This window comes from Neopelma chrysocephalum, unplaced genomic scaffold, assembly GCF_003984885.1.
Source record: "Neopelma chrysocephalum unplaced genomic scaffold, ASM398488v2 Primary Assembly neopelma1_69, whole genome shotgun sequence".
Taxonomy (NCBI): Eukaryota; Metazoa; Chordata; class Aves; order Passeriformes; family Pipridae; genus Neopelma; species Neopelma chrysocephalum.
The window spans coordinates 3,366,747-3,377,214 of NW_020897729.1; the positions used below are offsets into that span (position 1 = coordinate 3,366,747).

General features: G+C 54.4%; 1 long non-coding RNA gene across 1 annotated transcript; it reads right to left on the reverse strand.

Moving 5' to 3' along the window:
- Positions 1 to 1,009: 1,009 nt before the first annotated feature.
- On the reverse strand, positions 1,010 to 10,247 carry LOC113968813. The gene is made up of 3 exons (XR_003534655.1): positions 10,027 to 10,247; positions 9,743 to 9,872; positions 1,010 to 5,147 (listed from the first exon to the last, which is right to left on the reverse strand). It is a non-coding gene; the product is annotated as an uncharacterized LOC113968813 (long non-coding RNA).
- Positions 10,248 to 10,468: the final 221 nt, after the last annotated feature.

Genomic DNA, 10,468 nt, shown 5'->3' on the forward strand with positions numbered 1-10,468 from the left:
CAAGTCAGGGTCCCTCTGCCATGGGCACAATCCATCACCTTGGGCAACACAATTCCCCGATGCTGTTGACCTGAGAAACACATATGCACCCTGTTTGCTCTGCGCTGTGCTCTGGAGAAGGTTGGAGGAACCAAGCTGTGTGCAGGGCTCAGGAACTGAGTAAGAACAAATCAGGCACGATGATTTCCCAGAGGATGGGTGAGTAACTGGGGTACTGTGATGTAGTGGCATTGCTTGCCCTGCTTAATAATTCCTTCCCTCTGGAGAGGGCTGTCCCCAGGCAGGGAGGATGGAGGAGATGGTGTGTTGGGATGGCAGAACCTCCTGCCACATGCACCCTGCCACCCAGCCTGCTCCTTCACCTCTCACATCTGATCTCCCAGTGAAGGAAGGTAGATGTTTTGCCAGGCATGGTGCCCACTGTGCAGTGTGCCCAAGGTCACCCAGGCACTGGCGTCAAAGCACCAGCTCAGATTTCGGCCAAGGCAGCTCCCTCCCTCCCTGCCACAGCATCCCTCCTCCCCACCGCAGCGCTGGCTGGGTTTGTCCTGCAGAGCCTCCTTCTTTCTAGAGGCCAACTGGACCGCTATGGTGGGAGATATGGTGGGAGATATGGGACCTGGAAACCCGAGAGTAGGCGCAGCTGCCTCTGACATGCTCTGTGTCCTCAGGGCACTGGGCTGTGTTTGCTTTGGCCTGTGCTGCCCCAGCAGCTGCTCAGATGTGCTGGCGATAACATGATTAGCAGCAAATTAGTTAATGCTTTCCCAGCGAGCAGGGTGCATGGGGGCCGAGGCCACCTCCCCACCATGACCACCACGGTCCCCTCAGACCTAGAGGTGCTGGGTTGCTCTTGGGGATAATGCTCCCATGCTGGTTCCCCTCAGCTGGGAGCTAGAGAGGACCTGGAGAGTGGGACTCCTGCCCCAATGATGATATGGTTCAGTGCCTGCACTTCAAGCTGATTTAAAGCAATGCCCAAGTTTATAGAGAATTAGTGAAACTAAGGAACGTTATTTTTCTTTATTAGGTTAAAGGGTAAGCAAATACAATCAATCTTGTCATGTATCACAAGATGTCAGCAACTTCCCACCTCAGCCAGAAATTACCGGCTCCTCAGTGGATTGTGGAATTACATTCATAACCGCAGAAAACAAATATATACGTGTATATTTTAATGAAAACACTGAAGGTCGCTACCTCACATCATCATCACAAATAGGTTACTGCTGAGCTAATTTAATAAATAATGAAATCCAGGCTGTGGAGGAACCCCCACTTGGCACAAGATGCAGCCCACATAGGGAGACGAAGGTGTTGGTGAAGGGATCTGCAAGGTATGGAGCTGGCTAACACGACCCCAAACCCCAGACTGTGCTCGTGTCCATGGGGATTTGCTGGCCCAGTCCCCAGCCCTGACCCAGATGAGTACAACCATGGTGAGGTGCTCTGCCCTGTGTTCTAATGATGCTCTACCCTGTGTTTTAGCTGTGGGGACATTTTGCATTGTCCCTGCTCTGGCTCAGTTTGGCTTCTTCCTTTAACAGCTTCCTAATTCAATTGCAGTCATCCTCACCCTTCCCTTGCCATTCCTGGTGCAGATAACCTTGCTGAACTCCTCTTGGAGATTTACCAGCGAGAGAGAGCCCATTAACCAGTCCAAACGTTAGAGTTGCTAATCACAGCTAATGAATTAACCAAGAGGGTGTTGATTTCCAATCTGAACATATAGGAGAGGGACAAGATCTGTCCTTCCCTCTGCCACATCTCCTGCATCTCGTCACAGTCCCTTGCTCTGACAGTGCAGGATTCTCCCCTCTCCTCACTCTGTCCTCAGTCCCACCTGGCTCGAGGCCAGCCAAGAGTGAGGTGAGAGGAAAGCCCTTTTGAGCTGGGAAAACACAAATAATCATTGTAATAACGGCTGGTAGGATTCCAAGCTGCCTGCCAAGATCATGAGCTGCTCAGACAGCCCGAAGAGCAGAGAGGATGGACGTCAGCTGGCAAGGATGGGGCTGCCCGCAGTGGTGGCGGGGCAGAGGGCAGGGGATGCAGAGAGGCGAGGAGGAGCACAGGGCTGAAGGCTTTCCTGCCTAGCAGGATGAGGGATGTGGCCCAGCAGGGCCAGTCTCACCGTCGCGGGCACTGTGCCATGAAGGAAACTGTGTGTGCCGGCCGGCGCTGCCAAGGGCTGCTCCTGCCCTGTGTCTGACCCTGCACTCACCCTGCTCCCCCCACACAAGGGCAACCGAGCGACAGTTTATACAGTACCAGGCTGACTGTGTTGCTAAACATAACCTGGTGCTCTCCTCGCTCAGCAAAGGGCAGGACCGAGTCATCGTCTTTTGCAGCTCCAGGCCCCCAGCTCCACTGTGTCCACATGTCAGAGACAAATCCTGAAGCAAAAACATTTGGTGACACTCAGCAAGGTCCCCCAGACTGCAGGCAGCAGGAGGAAGGGGGTGGCCCAGGCAAGCGCTGCTGTCCCCTTGGAGGGAGAGGATGTGGCAGGGTTTCCCCACTCCAGTGCACCCTCAAAGATCTGATGTGCAGGGTGGGTGATGATGGCAGTGCTGTCCCATGCCACTGCAGCATTGTACCACAGTGGAGCTGGATCAAGCCTTGTACTTGAGGTGCTCGTAGGCAGGTAGTCTTGGATGTATATCCTTCCTGGAGATGATCTGCACACGAAGCTGGTAAGGCCCTCATCCCTAGTCAGGGAGGTCACTGTCTGTCCCTGTCCCACCCACCTGATCGAAGAGCCACACCGCAAGGTCTCTGTCACCCTTGTCACCCAGCAGGCAAAGACTGTGTTTCCCCAGAATTTGCTCTCCAAACCTGTCAAGGGAGCCCAGTCATCCACTCCAAGGGTCACACAGGCAGCCTGGGCCCTGTTTGGCAGAGTCATCGCTGCACTCCAAATCCCGACCAATGCCCAGACCGCAGTGACAGGCAACATAAAACACACCTGCATGAGCAGACGCGCAGCAGTGCCGAGGGCTGGCTGTCTGGCTGCCTCCTCCAGAGAGTGTCCCTGATTCAGAAGTGCCTGTGGTTGCCCAGGCTGCTCAAGGCTCCCCCGGGAGCCCTGGTTCAGCCCCTGTGAATTGCAGGGAAGTCATGGTAGCTCAGAGCTGAAGAATTACTGGGGTTGCACAACTTGCTGCTTACCCAGCTGATGTAGGCTGAGAGCTGCCGTGCACACGCTGATGCTCACCGGGACCTGCAGCAGGATGCCATCTGTTCCCACATGGAGTTTGCCTGCACCACCTGATGCGCATTGGACAACGATGGCTCGAGCGTGCAAAGCTCAGGGGCAGGCGTGCAAGCCAGCGGCATGTGGCACAGCCACCACGTCGAACAACACAGCTGGGGAAGCTGAAACATGTGCGGACACAGGCACACAAAATGTGCAGCCCCCTGTGCCTGGTGGCACATGCAGACCCCCAGCCTCAAGCTGGACTCCTCTACCTGAACTCACAGCTTTCAGTTGAACCCAAATACCTTTAAAAAAGGTTTTCCAGCAGGACATGTGCAGGAGGATGGTGGGGATCTGTCTGTGCCTGGCGCTGCAGGCACCCTGCATCCGCAGCCACGGCGTGCTGTCACTGCGCAGGGCGGGCAGCCCCAGCCTGCCCTCATTTATCTCCCCTCCAAATTGTGAATGAACGAACTTTCTCCCAGAATAAATAACAATCGCTCAAAAGTTATTTTAGGGCTGGTCTCAGTCGCTGGAGTTTCCGCGCCTGCCGAGGCCCATCACATTGTTTTCTGCTGCTTTCCTTGGCACGGCCCCAATCCAGGGTTCAGAAGTTATTACTATAAAAGTCAAATTGCTTTGAGGGGGGGAGGCTGGGAGAGGCAGGGTCGGCGGAGAGAGAGGGGATGGGATTCCTGGAAAGTCTCCAGCCGGGGATAATTGGAGCTGTGCAGGGTTGGACCAGTCCCCGCCGCGCTCAGAGGAGCGTTTCACCTGGCCTGTGGCCAGCGGGAGCTGAGGCGAGGAGGAGGAGGAGGGATGGGGTATTGCAGGCACAGCCCCCCCTACAATACGGTACTGCTGGGGCTCGGTGTGCTGGAGGGGTCCTGGGGGACTCTGGGCTCGTTCCCAGCCATCTCCTGGAGAGCCCCTGCCCATCCTCCTCCTCACAGCCCCTTCAACCTGTGCTCACCCCGCTTCTATTTAATGCTGGTTATTTCCCCATCTACAGCACTAATTACTTTCCTGCTTTTGCACTGAGGATTGCCTTAAGCCTTGAAGCATTAATGTTTTATTTCCCTTCTAAAACTTCCTCTTTCAGTGTTTGCCATCACAACTCAGTAAATTTTGGCCATCCCTAAAAGCAAATGTTCTGTCCCTTCACACCAGGCACCACACTTGGTTGCAGTAAAGCTGTTGACAAGATGCCTGCCCCCATCCTGCACCAAGCAGCATCTCCCTCCATCCTTTGGGCCCCTTTCCCAGCCCCTCTGCAGCCAGGGCTTGCCCTGGACCTTCCTCAGCACAACAGGGCAGGAGCAGCTCATGGATGTGGAATCTCAGTGGGGATGGGGGAACAGGCTACCTCTGTGTCCTCGTGGGATTGTGCCCTGGCCTGTGTCCCACATCCTTCAATCTAAACTCGATTTTTTTTCCTTTTTAAAATGAATTGCATGAAATGATCATGCTATGTGCCCATGCAACCTCATTAGGATTCAGTTTGCTCTCTTCTTCCCTCCAGGCTGCCTTATTTTTATTATTCTCATTATTTAAGGTTGACCTTACAGCAATGACCAGCATCCTCCTGGCAGATGGGGCCCCGGCTGTGCCAGCCCTTCCAACCCACACCCCAGAGACCTGCCCCAGGGTTCTCCCTGCCCTGAAACTGGAACCTCTAACCCACCACAGTACACGGTGCTGGGGAACCACTGCGAACACCCTGCAGCCGGGACTCCCAGGCTGGGAGCAGGCAGGAACACAGCCAGGAGATAAGATGTGGCTCAGCTTTGATATGTGCAGCTCGTATGCCTGCAGCAAAATCATCAAACACAGGCATCCACTCGGCGAGGTGACCGCTGGGCAGTGAGGCTTCGGAGGGACAGGGAGCAAGCACGGGAGGTTACCTGGCAGCAGGATGTGGCAGCAGCAGATGTGACCTGTGGATGCACTTCAGAGAGGACATCTTCATGGAATCACTGAGTGGAAAAGCCCAGCACTGCTCTCACTCCTGTTCCTGGTGCTTCTGTCCCACTGGCACTCCAGCTCAGCTCAGCCACCCTGGCATGGCACAGGGCACATCCCCAACCCCTTCCCTGCCCCGTCACCTGTCAGGGAGCTGGGATACTGCATTACCTGCGATGCTCAGTGTGAGCAAATATAAAAGCATTAACTGAGAATAAAGAAGAAAAATGTGATGAAAGGAGAGGAGAGCAAGCAAGGGTAAATATCAGCTGCCATGGCAGCTGGGAGATAGGCAGAGGACAGTGTACCAAGCAGGAGGGACCTCCCTGCCTGAGGACATGCGGAAAAACCCTGTCCCAGGGCTGCAAGGTTGCCATTTCACACCTACAGAGACCCAGCACAAACCCCCAGGCACAGCTGCTGAGGAAAGTCTCTGCTTCTTGCAACTCAAATCCAGCAGAAGTATCCCTGGGGCCACATCCAGCTGGGCTAGTGTGTGAAGTGGACTCCTGGCTCCTCTGTACACTTTTTCCACCTAACTCTTCCTTTCTGTAGAATCACAGAACGGTTTGGGTTGGAGGGGACCTTTGAAGGCCATCTAGTCCAACTCCCCTGCCATGAGCAGGGGCATCTTCAGCCCGTTCAGGCTGACCTTGACCAGGACTGATCTTCCAGGATTGGGGCATTCACCACTTCTCTGGTGGTGAAACCTGTGCCAGTGTTTCACCATCCTCATTGTTAAAAGAGTTGTTCCTCACATCTAATTTAAATTGACCCTCTTTCAGTCTAAAACCATTGCCAACTTTTCCTGCCCCTTTTAAACCCCCACTATGAGCCCCTACCATCCCGCAGCCCCTCCACCGCCCCTCTCCTGCGATCGCTGTCCACCAGGCATGGCTGGTTCCTTCCCTATTCCTTCCCTAATGGATCTGACAGCTGCTCCCTGCACTGGGCCAGGTTTCAGTTTCCCCACACTGAGGTTTTCTTGCACAGTCTGTTGCAAAGCAAGAGCCAGGGCTGGTTCAGCCAGGCGGCACCGGTGCTCCCCTCACCCCAGCGCGGCTGCTTTGCCAGTGGGTCACTCTGCCAGTACCCTCACGGGCAGTCACCGGCGTGCTGGGGAGGGGAAGGAAGGAATAGAGTCGCAGGAATCAGATTATGAACTGAGTAATATCACATGTGGAAGGGCCTGTGGGGAAGGGGCTTCCAGGGCTATTTTTGCCCAACGAAAGTTGCAATTAATTTGCAGAGGAAGTCTCTCAGCATTAAGAAACCCTCCAGGCAGAGTCCGGACCCAGGGACACACATCACATTATTTTCTCGTTTAAAAACCATCGCGGTGGTGAAGGGGGCTGCTCCCCCCGGGCTGGCGCTAACGGGCAGCTGTGGGGGGAGCTGGGGAAGGGGGGAGCTGGCTCCGGAGGGGCAGGCTTGTTTGGAGAGGGAGAGGGAGCCGAAATTAACCTTGGAAAGCATTCAAATTAGGCTGTGTAATAAGAGACCCACTTCTCTGGGTAAATTTGTTAGGATTAGGGCTCACTGAGCTGTTGAGGAGAATTCAGCATGGCTCAGAGCCAGGGCAAAATGAAGCTCCTGGCTTGGTCGGCTGCGGGAAAGTCCAGGCTAATGGGCTTTGGTTCAAACTTTGATAGGAAAAAAATCCAGGAACAAAGGCACTAATTCTTCCAAAAGCCCCAAAATCTCAGTTTATACATTTCTGTTTATGTTCATTCATAATAGATATACACAGCTGTTCTTATCATTCATATTCAAATTCCATATGCATCTTTAGCAGTTAGTACTCCTGCCTCAAAATGAAAAAGAAAAAAAAAGGCATGTGGAAGATTAAAGAAAACTGAAAACCAACCTGTCTGGGGGTGTGAATTCTTCCAGCATCTGTGTCTGAGCTCAGGTCCTTGCACTGGGGTCCAGCCTCGGGGCAGGAGAGGAATCCACTGCCAGCCTGGGCTGGACATTTGAGGGACTTATTTAAGGCTCTTTGTCACCTGCCATGGACCTGTCCACTGAGCTCCCTCAGCCCTTGGTAGTGAGGTGGCTGGCTGGGGTTCACCCCGTGCCTCCAGTCCCAGCACACACTGGTGCACCCACAGATTCCCTGGTGATGCTCTACAAACCAGAGACGAGTGGGCAAACCTGACCCTCTCCTCAGGGCTGGGGCATCTGTGCTCACACTGCCCTGGGTGAGCAGAAGGAAACTTTCACAAATTCAGATGTTTTAAGCTAAAAAAAATAAAACTGTGATTTTATATTACTTGGTCTTTTAAAAAAGTTTCTCTATCTCACATTCTGGAGGATCTCTCCTCTCTTCCTTTAAAACTTATCCCTGGACTAAGGAACAAAAAAAAATACATTTAAATCTGGATATATCACAGAATATTTGCATCTTAAATCTTATTTTTTGATCCCTGGAGTTTGCTGTTACAGACAAATCTAGTGCTGTTGAGTAAAGCTCATTAGTAGGAACTAGCTCTTAGAATGAGCAGTGGGGACACAGATAGCACAGATACTTAAAGTGTTGTCACTAGGTTTCAGAGTTAATCCTGCTGAGAAGTTCCCCTCTTAACTCTGAGCTGTTGTTGTGCACATCCATGGGGGCTAGAGACACCGCTATTGATTCTTAGGATTATTAGGGAGGGCTGAGGCTCCATCCCTCTGCCAGTGAATATGTGACCCATGGTACCTCACCACAGAAAGCAGGAGCTGCAGCAGTGGGACTGGACTGATGCAACAGCCCCTGACCCTCCTCCTGCTCACCTCTGCACAGTGCCCAGGTGAGACTCAGGTTCTGCCATGGCACAGACACGGCCTGAGCTGTTGCAGGTGGTTCTCACACAGTTTCCAGAGCCAGGAAGGGGGTGACGCGCCCTGCGGAGCAGCGTGCTGCTGCCGTATTTACATTCCAGCATAAATTGGCTTCTCCTCTGGTCTCTCACGTGTCCTGTCCCGGTCCCCTCCTGCTGTGCATTCCCCCGGTCGCTGCAGCCCCTCCGTCTGGTTGAAATATCCTTTAATCGGGAGCTCATGTCTTCTGGCCACAGCAGAAGGGGGGCAGCAGCCTGGGGACAGGGGACAACTCAAGCATGCGCTGTCCACCTCGTGCTGTACCCCAGCACAGTCCGTAGTGCCTGGGGACTGCACAGGGTTGTACCAGCACCTTCCCCCACATTGTCCTTGTCACCCAGGACACAGGTTTAACATCTGACCAGGACACCACCCCACATGGATGTGTCCTCTACTCATGCAGTGTTTGGGTGCCTGTGAGACGTGAAGGGAGGTGTCACCCCGAGGCCAAAAGACTCTCTCCATGATGCAGGAGGCAGACCAGAGGAGTGGAAAGCAGGCTCACCAGCCGTCTTTCATTTCATGAACAAACACATGAAGACCTGGAAGCAATAAATCCAGAGCTTGGACTACAAAACCAAACATGACTGCAGCTCTCCCTTGGAACAGGAAAGGGAGGAATGAAGACAGTCACAAAGCCAGCCAGGGAGCACAAGCACCACCAGGATGCTTTAGAGGGGCTGGATCAGGGTGCTGTGGCCAAAAACGTGTCCCCAAAAAGCTGTCTGTGCTGGTGTTTTTGAGCTGTCAGTCACTGTGCCTAAGGGATGCACAAAGCATCCTTGGAAGCAGCCTGGATTGACAGGTCCCAGGGTGAGCAGCTGTCCCTCACCCTCCTGGGAGCAACAGGAGCAGAGCCCAGGGGTGTAGAGGGTGCACTGAGAGGACACGTACCCTCCAGGTGTACAGCATCACCTGCACCCCAAGCTCGAGGTGCCAGCCCATGCAGCAGCCAGAGCCCCACTGGGGGCTGTGGGCCATGGGCCACGTGTGCTGTGCCAGTGGGGTGCTGTGCTTGGCTGCTGCCCCGGCAGGGGAACGCCTCAGGGGTGCTGCTGTGGGAAGGGGGCTGCCCTGAGCTGCTCTGTTGGCAGAGCTCTGCCTGTGCACAGGCACCCAGCCGGGCAACCCCCAGCCTGGGTGCTGCCTGCCCACAGGAGCAGTGTGCTGCAGGACAACCGGGCTGAATCCCCCCTCTCAGTGTCCCACAGAAAAACAACTGGGAGCCACCAGACCCTGCTGCTGCAGGTTCCTGTCAAGTCTCCCCAGCCCAGCTCTCTCACTCCTGCTGCCAAACACCCCCTTTCCCCCTCCCTGTCTTGCACTGGGGGCTGAGCTTTTGTGTTGCTGCACTGGCGCTGCCAAGATCATCAGGCTCACCTCCACCTGCCCACACAGCAGGAAGGACAGGTGTGTGCCCAGGCCATAGGGATTGCCCTCCAGCCAACACAGCTCACTTTAGGAAGCCCTGATTCCCATGCAGTGGGGGACATCCCACCCCGGAGCCTTGGGGAGTCCCACTCACACCAGGCTGGAGACCTGGGGAGGAAGAGAAAGTGACAGCAGAACTAACGGGCAATGCAAGCCATTAGTAGGATCCCTGGCCAAATCTGCACTAACCCATGGCCACCCTACAGTAATCCCAGAATCCCCACATCCCTGCCAGGTGCAAGGGAAGACTGGGTGCCCACTGGCTTCCCTCCCCAGAACCCTGCTCACCTGCGTCGATGATCTGACAGGTGATCTTTTCCAACACAGATGATTCTATGATTCTGTGATCTCCCCTGGCAGCTGGGGAAGCTGCAGCAGCATCGGAGCTGCCTTCTCCTTCCAGCACTCGGGCAAACTGCTATTTGTAAAACAAAGGTGAAAACATCAAATCAAATGGATGAGTCAGAGGAGAAGTTCAAAAACAGGGAGCGTGGGGAAGGGGAGAAGCAGGATCTCCATCTCCCCTCCCACCTGCCAGTAGGCAGGGAAGCAGGCAGGGAAACAGGCAGCACCTCACCCGCTGGCAGCCCATCACTGCTTCAAAGCGGGCGCAGATCGCATCTAGCAGCCGGGGATGCACCGAGCAAGCGCTTAGCGGGGAAGGGAGATTGCTTCTCCGATAATGCAACGTGTGAACTCCCAGGTTTAAATTAACTAATGACTTCAGATGCTGCCGATAGTCTGCAGGGGATGGGGAGGAGTGATTTATGGGGGAAGATTATGCAGACTAATTAGGCCAGCTTTACCACTTAGGAGTTACCCAGCCAGGCTGGGGGCTGTGCCTGGGAGGACACACTGTGCCCCAGCCTTGTGTGAAAGGATGGGGAGCAAACCCAGGCCTCTCCCTGAAGCCACGGGCACCCTGGCAGCCTCCTCACCCAGGAACATCACAGTATGAGCACAGAAGATCCCACCATGCACTACAGCACTTGCCCACAGCTGCCCATTCTCAGG